Source organism: Equus quagga, chromosome 15, assembly GCF_021613505.1.
Source record: "Equus quagga isolate Etosha38 chromosome 15, UCLA_HA_Equagga_1.0, whole genome shotgun sequence".
Lineage (NCBI taxonomy): Eukaryota > Metazoa > Chordata > Mammalia > Perissodactyla > Equidae > Equus > Equus quagga.
Window position 1 is genome coordinate 14,915,238 of NC_060281.1, and position 12,372 is coordinate 14,927,609.

A 12,372-nucleotide genomic window follows, 5' to 3' on the forward strand; every position below is an offset into this window, starting at 1 on the left:
GCTCATCAAGTCGAGTGCTTAAAACTTATGCACTCTTTTGTATGTAAATGTTGCCTCAAAAATTACATTGAAAAATAAGATGCGATTATTTCTATTAAGGTTTTTCTGGAAACTAAATATATCTTTTCACATTAATTGCTACCATCTCATAAATGAATTGAAGTCTAATGTCCAAAATGGACACTCCAAAGGCTTCACTTCATGTACTCTTAGATATCTGGACAGAAAGTACATATCCTTACACCTCTAATTTCATTCAAAATAGATATCACCTCTTCTTTATATCCTTAAAAACCAAAGCATTATGAATCATCATGAATTTCCAGGTTCCTGACTCTAGCATATAAGCAAAAGATGAAAACTCACTGCTCTCTATATTTTCCAACGGAGGAAAAATGTAAAGAACTAAGTGTACCAACCAGAAATGGTAATAGTATTAAGTGTGGTTTGGTGGTAGATACGAGAAAGAACTTTTGATTCATCGACTTATAGGACATCAGAAATTATTACCAAAGCAAGTATGGTGTCTTTTCACATCATTTTGGGATGGGTAGATGCTAGCTTATTTCATTTTTTTTTTAATGACTGGAGCAATTTTTATTCTCTATAGGATTTTATGATTCTAACATAAGCAACATTAAATAAATATACATATTTTTGAGTACTAAGAATTATTTAGTGAGTCAGTACATACATATATATAATGGAATAGTATTCAGCCTTAAAATAGACGGAAATCTTGCAATTTGCAAGAACATCGATGAACCTGTAGGGCATTACGCTAAGTGAAAGTAACCAGACGCAGGAAGACAAACACTGATGACCTCACTTACATGTGGAGTCTGAAAAGGCCCACTCCTAGAAGCAGAGAGTAGAATGGTGGTTACCAGGGGCTGAGGGGTAGAGGAAACGGGGAGATGTTGGCCAAGGGGTACAAAGTTTCAGTTAGACGAAATGACTAGGTTATGGAAATCTAATGTACAACAATGTGACTATAGTTAACAATACTACTTTGCATGCTTGAAATTTGCTAAGAGGGTGGATCTTAAGTGTTCTCACATATTGAGAACACACGTAAATGGTAACTCCCTGAGGTGATGGATATTTTATCTTGACTATGGTAACTATTTCACAATATATATGTATATCAAATCACCAAATTGTACCCCTTAAATATATAAATCTTTTAATTGTCAAATATCCCTCAAATAAATGAAAAAGGAGACTCTCATCCAAATATGAAAAAAAAAATTATGCAGTCAAGCCTTCATAGTCGAAAGCAAAGCAATCAACAAGTTTCCATTGAGCATCTGCTATGAGCCCAGAACAGCAGAGGAAGAAGCGTTGAGATAATTATCCAGATAATTACCCAGGCCCCAAAGTGACTTTTATTGATTTACATAGATCATTTGGGCAGAAAGAGGTTTTTCCCTTTTAATTATCAAATCACTATGTTACAAAATCACTATATTACATGGCCTACTTCTTTAAAAAGATTAAATAAAAATTACTTGCAATGAATGTAAACACTTTAGCTGGGAAATTCTTTTTATAAACCTTCAGAACTTGAAAAAAACATGCATGGGCCTAGCTTTTAATGTCAGTTGGGTGAGACCTGAAGAACTCTCTAGTCGTGAAGATTGCTCACCATTCACAATATATTTCCTTGTCTTTAAGAGAAAAAATAATTAAGTTGACTTGCAGTGGCTAAAGTTAAATCATCTGCACTTGCGTGTCACCTATAGGCCTACCATGTGTTATGAGAAGCTCAGGGCAACCCCTTGTCAAAATCAAGAATCTGGGGCCAGCCCCATGGCGCAGTGGTTAAGTTTGCACATTCCGCTTCTGGGCGGCCTGCGGTTCGCTGGTTCGGATCCTGGGTGCAGACATGGCACCGCTTGGCAAGAGCCATGCTGTGGTAGGCGTCCCACATATAAAGTAGAGGAAGATGGGCATGGATGTTAGCTCAGGGCCAGCCTTCCTCAGCAAGAAGATTGCAGCAGCTAGCTCAGGGCTAATCTTTCTCAAAAAGAAAAAGAAAAGTCAGGCATCTTCCCAAGTTAATGCCTGAACAGCGTGCTAGCAGCCATCAACAGTAGACATCAACCTCCAAGTGTCCCATCAAAAAAAAAAAAAAACAAAAACAAGAATGTTTCTCCATCTGGAAGCCATAGTAGACACCTCCATCGTCATCATCATCATCCTCAATTCTAGAAAGCACCTTTATGTAAGGCTCTGTCATTCTACGATGTTTAATATCTCTACAAATGCAACATGATAATATGATCAGAGAGGGTGAGCAACCCAATTCCTGCTGGGATCTTGGCTCCTTGCCCCATTGCTTTGCTCTCCTCCATGGCAGGCAGCTTGCGACACCCTCAGAGCCCAGTGTCTAGAGAACATAGAAGTTCTAGTAGGACTTCCTGCAGGACCCGCCTCCCCCTTCACTTTTCTCCATGGCGTTTGCTAGAAGTCTTCACCTCTCCTTCAGACTCAGAGCCAAATGGGGAGAAATACAAATGCTGGAAGCTGGTAACTAACAGTGCACTGCTCCCTGGTAAGGTGAGGAACACAGGCTTCGGAAGCAGCGACACCTGGATTTATTGTAAACTCTGCTTCTGGTTATTTAATAATAATCAATCAGTGCTTTGCATATACTGTTTTATCAATTCTCAACTCATGCCTAGAAACTCTTTCCTGGGCTGTTTGAGTTGCTAGCTTCTCAGCTCAACTGTCACCTTTGTCACCTCTTTGGAGAAGATGTCTGCATCCTAGTCCCTTTTCTTATTTTTTCTCTTCATATCACTTCCCCTCTCTAAGATTCTTTTAAATGTGTTTGTGCATTTATTGTCTACCTTCTTTACAAAAAGAAAGCTCATGAGAGCAGACGTCTTATCTGTCTGGTAGTTTCTGGAACAGTGCCATTGTTCAACAATAAGAATTCAACAAATAAATGGAAGAATATCATAGCATGGAAGAAGGAACTGTCATTCCCATTTTACAGGTGAACAAAGTGAGACTAAAGGAAGATACAAAACTTGCCCAAGCTCGGTCCTGCAGCAAGTGAGGGCACAGCTGTGATTCCTACGCCAGCAGTTGGCCTCCACAGCCCATTCGCTTAACACCCATGCTTAAGCTCTCCAAGTTTCTATTTTGTCACCTGAGAAAACATGGACACTATCTGCATGTTGGAGTTTTCATAAGGACAGAAGATAATGCATGTGAAACTCCTAACACCCATTATTCAGTCAATAAATGGCAGGTATTATCTCTCTGGGGACCTCATGAACCAAGTATAAAACTGTGCCCTTCCTTAGGATGGTGCCCGCAACTCTTGGCCACACTCCTCCTCCAAATTTGTGTAGTTTGGGTCTAACTTACATGGAATTAAGTAGGAAGGAAAAGAATTGAGCATTTTTTATCTACTGTGTGTCAGACACACATCCGTATACTTAGCTTTCAAAATAGCTCTATGGAGTAAGCACATTTAACAGTAAAGGAAACTTAAGATCAGAGAAGTGAAGTGACATCAAAGAAGTAAAGTGACATGCACATGAACACACAGTAGGTAACATAACTGGGCCTCTGGAGTCCAGGCAGATCATACCATATTTTAAATGTTGGCCTGCATGCCTCCCTCACCGGACTGGATACTTCTTGAGGACAGGGGTCATGTGTTTACCTGTGCATCTCCAGCAGCTATCCCTCCACTGCACAGAGATACAGGCCTGCATACACGCCATGTATCTTCTGTCAAATGGAAGAAAAAAGGAATGAAGTTCAATGCTCTCTCTAATATGTCTTGCAACTACCTGAGCTCTAAGACTGACTTTCAGCCTTGTGATTATGGGATACAAAGGCAAACCCCAGGAAACACATGGAGAGAACTGCATTGGGATTAAGGATGGAGTGGATCATGCGTTTCTGTCCAGGGAACACACTGTTCAGAAAGCAAAAGGACTGGCTTCCATGGTTTATCTTCAAAATATAAAACCCAACTATTGGTACTAAATGTTCCAGATTCTTAGACATTTAGAAAACTTGCTTAACATCATAAATAAAGTGATCTACTGGAATTTATTGCACTGAACCAGGAACTGTGGAGAATAATACTAATGATTTACATTTGCATGGGGTCTACATTTATAAATGACCTTCAAGTATACTCTACTTTCTCTTAAATTCTCGGTACAACTCTGTGAGTTGTGCTTTATTCTCCCATTAAAGTTACAGAGGAGGAAACTGAAGTTGGAAATTTGTTCTGATTTAACAGGGTTGCATTGTTGGTTGACATCAGGACCTGGATTTGAACTCCTGTTTCCCATCTCAACTTTTGCTCAGTTGTCATCACAGCTGAGAAAAGAGGCTTAAGACACAAGCTCTGAATTCCAAGAGTCTGTGACCTATTTTGATGACTCCACAGTGCTTGAGAAACAGGGAATACCAGTACAGAATAATAAATGAAATAAAAGGGTAGACACAGTGGAGGCAGCAGACATGAGAGATGAGTGCAGTCTCCAGAAAGCACGGGCTCAGGCTGTGCTATTTGACAGACCTTGGGAACTGGGAGGATGATGAATCCAAAATCTTATTTTATGTGTTTTAGATAATTACCGATATAGAGAATAATTCTAATGAAAAGCAAGCTCTCGTATGGGGCTTTGCTGTTACAAGATCCAGTAACTTCCTTTAGTCCAGGATAAAAGCTGGTTCAGACAAAAATGGTGAATTTAGGTTTGAACAGGTTGCATTTAACGAGATGTCAGAACATTCAGGTAAAAATGATCAGTTTGGCCTCAATGTTGGGTGAGAAGCCAGAGCTTCAAGGTACAACACTGTGCTCTCTTGGAGGGCAGAAAGTATTTTTTAAAATTCATCCTATTTCTCAGAGCCATCTTTTATCTTAGGCTTGTGTCCATTTGCCTGGCATATACTGGGGTTAGATAAATATGTGTAAATTATTTGAATGAATAAATGACTATTTAATAATTATATCTGTTATCTTACCTGAAATGACAATAATAAAAAAGGTAGTTGAAGTTAAGAGAGACCATTCCAAATAACAAAAAGAAATATTGTACAATCCACTGTGGTTTCTCATTCTTGTCTTGTTCTAGTTTCATGGGAAACTAACACTCCTAAATGCAACGATGGCCAAAGTAGATCAAATGAAGTTCCCTCAAGAGCAATGCTTTTTATTTGTTTGTTTTCGCATTTGTTTCCAGAAAAGTATCCGTAAGACCCTCCCACCCACTCCAGGACTTCCAAATGCCTTACAACTTGCAGACCCTCCTTATCCCGGAGGATGGCTCTTGTTTAAAAACTGCACAATGTAAATGGTATCTGGTATTTAATGAAAAGCACTGAAATTGCTATATGGTGCCACAGATTCACTGCTGAACATGTCATGAGGCAACATTTTATAGGCATTGTAAAATCTTTTTACCACACACAGCTGCGTTACCCAAAATTACTCAAATCTGCAGGGCATCTGAAACTCACTCTGTAACAGTAATAGGCTTTGCTGCTTAAAAAGTGATTATGACTAATGCACAAAGACAATTATCACTAGACTTAATTGCCAAGAATTAAGATAGATATATATATATATATATATATATATATTCATTCGTACTGAAATTTGAACAATCGCTGGAAAAACTAAGTGATTTTCAAAACTTACAGGATCATGAAGCAGAACTACGAAAATATTTTTAATCTGTCAGTCTATGCAAGGAAGATTTTATTGGCATTATTTTTACAAACTCTAAAATTTTATTGTTTTTAATACACACTTTGGGTTAATTGGAGAAATTCTGAAAAACATTGATGAATAAAACTGCCCCATAGGGGTAGTCCTACATCCAGAGGAGATAACACAAGGTGTTGGACAGACAAAAACAGAATTTAATAGACTGTAGTTTCCAGTCATGGTTTGGCCCTGGGCAATCCCTTTATCTCTCTAGATCTTACCTTCTTGCACACAAAGAAAAGTTTGGGCTAAGCATTGTTGGGGCCTCTTTCTGCACTAACCTTTTATGATTTGATCTTAGATGATCTAAAGTAGAAAAAGTTTCTGTCTACCTTTGTTCTCCTCCTGGGAGGAAGGATGAGAGAAAACAGCGAAAGAGGTGGTATTGTGCTTTGCCTTAAAGGGTTTTGGTGTGAAAGAAAGTATTTTGGAGCATTCAGAGAGAATGAGCAGTCTGATAGGGACATTGTGGTGGAAAATTACAGAAATGGTTCAAGAAAGTGTTGGAAAGGTATCTGATATTGGAGAAATTTAGAGTTAATAATTTTGACTTTCTTCAGTAAATGTGGCAAAGAGTTTCCAGCTGCTCAGTACAGTCCGTATTCTCCTCTTCTGTCTGGCCTATATGTTCTAACAATGGAATGTGAAGTGGAGGTGATGTATGCCATTCTGGGGCCTGCTCGATAGAACCCTTCCCTGGCACGCTTCCATGCTCTTTTGTCTTGGCTGACCAAATGAAGATGACCCCAAGGGGAAGCCCCAAGAAATGAAAGGAAGCCCTGATCAGCTTGGGTTTCTAAATGAATGTGTGAGCCTACTAACCCCAAACCACTCAGCACTGTTAGGTGAGCAAGAGATAAACTCAGAGTTTGAACATTGCATGTTAGTAGAGTAGTTGCTGATCAATACAGTCAATGGTCATCGTCCACCACCTAGAGAGTAATTGCTATGGTGTGATGGTGTGATGGTGACAGAAGGCAGAATTCATTGGATTGTGGGATGGAAAAATGGTTCACAATGAAAAACAATGAGGATAGACTATAATTTCATGAGTTTCAGCAGTGAAAGGACAGAGATGGAAGAAGTAGAAGAATTGAAGAAGGAAGATGTCAGAGCAAGTTGAGCATGTTCTTGAGAAGCTAAAGGCTGTGAGTTCAGGCTCTGGGATCAGACGACCTGTATTTCTTTCCTGGACACAGCTTAATAGATTTAGATATGTGACCTTACACAGGAATGCTTGCTACACATTTTGTCATTTAATCCTCATAATGGCCCTATTAGGGGGATACTCTTATTAATCCCATTTCAGAGATGAGGAAAGTATGGTTTAGAGAGGCCAAGCATACTGTTCAAAGTCATTTATGGCAAATAGTACAGCTGCAATTTAAACCCAGGTCTATTTGACCCAAAAGCTTGGAGTATATGCTTGGATAAGGTTGAAATTGGTCAGGGACTGGAAGAACTGGCAGGACACCTTCAGGATTAGGCACATGCTGAAAGCTCAGAGGACCCAGTTGTTCTGCAGTCGAGCTGGCTTGTGCTGTCTTGGATCACTGACAGGAAGGAGAGATAGTCAGAGGCCTCTGAGCACAAAGCACCACTGGCACTTTGATCACTGGGCCCGTCACTGCCACACACCACCTGAGGTGAAACTTGCCACAAGGAAACCCAGAAATGGCTACAGGAGACAAAGAACAAATCATCCGTAAGTCATATCTCTGTCTCTAGAAGCTAACTGCAAATAAATCACTGTTTCATTTTACCAATTTCCAGCTTAACGTAAAAATCAAAAGCCTCTATGTTGCCTCTACAGGCTATAAGTGCACGGTCTTAATGGGCTCTGGTTGGATAGTTCAGTTAGGTCTTTTTGGTGGCTTGTATTGCTCTTGCAATCCCTGTCAAGGCAAAGATGTGCGAGCTCAGTAAGGATATATTCAATGACATGTTAATTGAACAACTATTGTGGACTAGGCAGTTTGCTAGGAAAGGAGAACGCAGGGAAGATTAAAACATGGATCCTGTGTTCCAGGCATTCCTAATCTAGTGGAGAAGGCACACAAGTAAAAGATCATTTAGTCATGGTGTAAAGGTTAGGAACATGGTGCTAGACATGTCTGTTCGAATCCTAACTCTTCCAGTTACCAGTTGCGTGAATTTGGGCAAATTATCTCATCTCTCAGAGCCTCAGTTCTCTCAACTGTAAAATGGGAAACTGCCTCATTGGGCTATTAGATGTCTAAATGTTAAAATGATTAAGTGAGTTAATATACTTGAGGTTAGCTAGTGTTCATATTTTTTCTATGACAGTTTGATAGGCATATGAAAATAGAGAAAGTAAGCACATCAGACTAATTGGCTTTGTCACTCTAGGCTTCCCATTGGAGGTGATAACTGAGTTGAGCATTGAAGACTGAGCAGGCATTAACCAGAAAGTCAAAGTTGTGAAGGCCTTCTAGGCAAGAGGTGACACGTACATGGAAACTCTGAAAGAGCCTATTATAATATTAGGGAAACTCCAGAAAGTCCCATCAGCTAGAGAGTCACGTATCTGAGGCAGTTGATACAGATTAGGCTGGAAAGTGAGGCAGGAACCAGCTTATGAGGAGCCTTTAAGTTAAGCTCATGGTTTAGACTCATTCCTAGAGGCAGGTGGAGCCACCGGGAGCCTTTAGGCAGTACAGTGATAGACGGATGCCAGTGGATTGTTGTTGGGTCAACAGCCCTGGGAGCTGACTGAGGCAGGAGTGTTTGATAAGATGTGGGCACAAATGTGTGTGGACTCCCAAGAACTTGCTTTTATATGCCCTGTCGGTATCTGCAGTTATTAAAAACCAGAAATATTCACCATAGCACCTGGTGGTACCATGAGGGCAGAGCACTGAATACAGTGCAATGGAGTTAATGAGAAAGCAGAAGGCCAGGCATTTGTCCTGACAATGTATTCTAAGTGGAGGAAAGAAAAAAAAATCACACAGACATACATAGAAATATTCTTTTTTTTTTAGTGCTTTTTAACAAGCATTTCAGCCCCCCTACAACCTACCTACACTATTCCTTATTTTAAATAATCATGCATGGTTTACATGCATCTGTAATCAAAGAACTATTTGTCTGTTTGAGGCCATTCTGTTCCCTCAACTTTAGGGAGGAATGATTCTTATCCTTTTAGGAAACTCTCATGCCTCTCATAGGGCACTCAAACCTCTTAATCTTGTAGACCAAAGCTAACCATACAGATAAGAGACCCAAATCAATTATTGGTTTGAAAGGTAAGAAACTTCGGTATTTTCCCAGCACAACTGTAATATTTGAAAGAAAACCTTGCTTCTTCTGAAAAGGCGTCCATTTAGGGGCAACCTTTTGGCTCTTCACCACTCAGTAATATTGTCTACACATGCCAGGTACTAGGCACTAAAGCCACGGATTGTAATGAGGATTAAGACACCATCTCCACGTTGGGGAAGCCATAGTCTTTTTTTCTTCTTCTTCTTTGGTCAAAGAAGGAGATGGCATTGGAGAAAGATACGTAAACAATCAGATGAGTGCTATATTAGAGATGCACTGCAGGGACTCTGGGCTTCACAGGGAAAGTTACTTCTGAGTAGATGCTGACAGAGGCATCAGGATGTTCTTCCAGAAGGTGTCAAACGGAAGAAGGGAATTGCAGGCAGAGCAACTCACATGACTCAAAGCCTCAAGGAAACAATAGTTCCTGCATTTCCTATGAGAGTTCTTACAGCCCAAGCTTCTTCATAAATCTTAGTTGATATGATCAAAATAGTCCTAATAGATATCATATTTGCACCATTTAGTGTGAATAGGAATATTATTCCTTCAAACATCAAAACCTGAGAATTAATCCAAATAATTTCACTTGAAATTAATTAGCGTCCTCATTTAGTTTGTCCTGATAAAGAAAAAAGTTTACATTTTCTTTACGTTCAGAGATGTGACATCTACAAAAACAGACATTTCAAGACATCCTGTACAAATTATTAAAAAGAAAAAATATTATATTATAATTAGGTTAACTGTATTTCCTTACTACTCCCTCTGGCCACCTCCTTCCCAAATAGATCACTTTGTGAAGAGTAGCAGTTATTCAAAACAAAATATATTGGTGTATCTTGCAGCCAAATGAAATGCACCAACAAGTGGCAATGATAGGAGCCAACCTCAACTTGATAAATTTGTCCAACAGAAAAATGTAGCTTGAGCAGCTTGTTGATCATTTTAAATGTTAATGGTAATATGCTTCTTTACTATTGAGAAATTTATGACTAATGACGTGATGCTATTTAAATTTACAACATTCAATAATTTCAGTTGTTTTTCATAATTAGAAAAAATAGTTCAAAAGAAACTTCAATATTTTCTGCGATTGTGTATGAAATAACACAAGAAGGCTACCAAGCACAGAAGCCCCTTCTGCAGACCCGGTTCTGCCAAAACCAAGCCCTTGATAGAAGACTTCCTCTCGGTAATTTCTGGGTTGTATCTAGATTTCCAAAGACTTAAAATAAAAAGAACTTTTCTAATTCCTCAGTTTAACTTGGTATCAGAACATGATTAGTCCCATTGTGGTCGTGATTAATAATATATAAAGGCTACTTTTATGCCCCATGTAGAGGAGGTCATAAGACTGAAATGATCTTTCCTCTTGAGTCCATGGGTGACTCAAGACTATCGCAATGCTCACATTTTATAACAGGAAATAGAAAGTTAATTGATAGCTATTTACAGCCCTCTTAAAAAACCTAGTTAGACAATGAAGAGTTACTTTGTATAAAATTAAAAAGATCATAGAAAGTAATTTATTAGGACTGACTTCCATATTCGTTGCTGAGCCAACAGACTACTGGCGCTAATTGTTTATTTAAACTAAGTCACTGCAGCTCCAAGTCAAAATGTTTTCCATAGTTTGAGACTGGCTCCAGCCTTTCACCTCCCAGAATTGATGGGCCTGAAGGTTCCACAGGATGTCCGCTCTATTTTTTTTCCCTTTCTCTAAAAAGATCTTAATGCTATGTGAAGTCAGGGGTTTTCTTTTATTTTTATTCTGTTCTACATAATCCTGCTTTTATTTGTGTTTACGGATGTGGAAGGAGCTACATTCATAATCACACTTATCTAGAAACTCATTGACTTGTTCATTTAGAATAAGATTAAAGAACCACAGTTTTTGTTATCAGATACTTAAGCAGTAAATAATATACTAATATTAAGTAGACACTATTGCCAGAATTAATACGTGCATAGGAAATGAAATAATCAGACTTGGGTCATCTTGGCATGTTAAGAGGAAGAACTCTCACTTGATGATGGTCAATTAGTTAATGAACTTTCCTATGTTTTACAGTCATGAGTATCTAACTAACCTGGATATAGCATGCGTATCTACAGAATCATGGTGACCTAAGAAAATCGTCACTAACTGCCTACTGATAAGATGAACCTCATTTGCTTGATTAACAATAACGATAAAATACTGAAATGGTGATGCCTAAAACTGAGAAAAGAAAGAGAGGGGAAGCCTTGCCAGAGAGAGCTGTAGAAGATAATGTTTGATCAGGCATTCTTCATGGCTCTCATGAGAGATCATCGAGCTCAGCTCTGGAACATCCAGAACTATATGGCTCGCTTACTCTTGAATTTGAGCCAAGCGTATGTGAGGGAACTGCACCTGCTTCTTTTCAGAAAAACAAACAAACAACTCTCTGAAATTCAGGAAAAATAAAGTGAAAAAAAAAAAACAGGGAATAAAAGAGGACCAGAGATACCTGGATGTACCAAATTTGGCATCAGGAGAATGGTTGCAATAGATACTGAACTTTTTGGAAAAACTGACTCTTCTGGTCAACTACTGCTACATTGTAAATCATCCCAAATTAGTGGCTTAAAACAACAATTTGTTATCGCCCACAGTTCTGTAAATTGCACTCACCTGGGGGATTCTTGCTTGGGGATTCACATAAAATTAGGTATTGGCTGATACTACAGTCATCTCAAGTCTTGACTGGACTGGACATCCAGGATGGCTCCCTCATGGCTGACAGTTGAGGTTAGCTGTTGCCTGGGAGCTCAGCTGGAGCTGTCAGCTGGGGTGCCCCACATATGACCCCTCCATATAGTCTAGGTTTCACATTGTGTGGTGGCTGGGATTTTAGAAGAAGCCTTCCAAGAAGAAGCATTCAAAGGGATCCAGGTGAAAACTAAGAAACCTGATGGCCTAGCATCTGAAGTCCCAAATTATCACTCCTGCTACACTGTAATGGTCAAGCAAGTCACTAAGTCCAGCCTAAATTCAAGGGGAGGGAAAATATGGCTCTATCTGTTGACATGGAGCAGTGTATAGAGAGGAAAGGAATTGATCATAGTTATCTTTGGAGACTCTGACAGAGGCATCGTTTCTGTCTTAAACATTCTAAATACAGTCTGCAGATCCTTCATGATGGGTGTGGATTCTTCACACATCGATGTAGCCACAAGTATTGATCACAGAGGGAACATACAAATGAGATCATGTCACCCCTCCACTTAAAACTAATCAATGCTTCCATTATACTGAGAATAAAATTAATATTTCTTACCATGGCCTGAAAAGCCCTAACTGGCTTGCT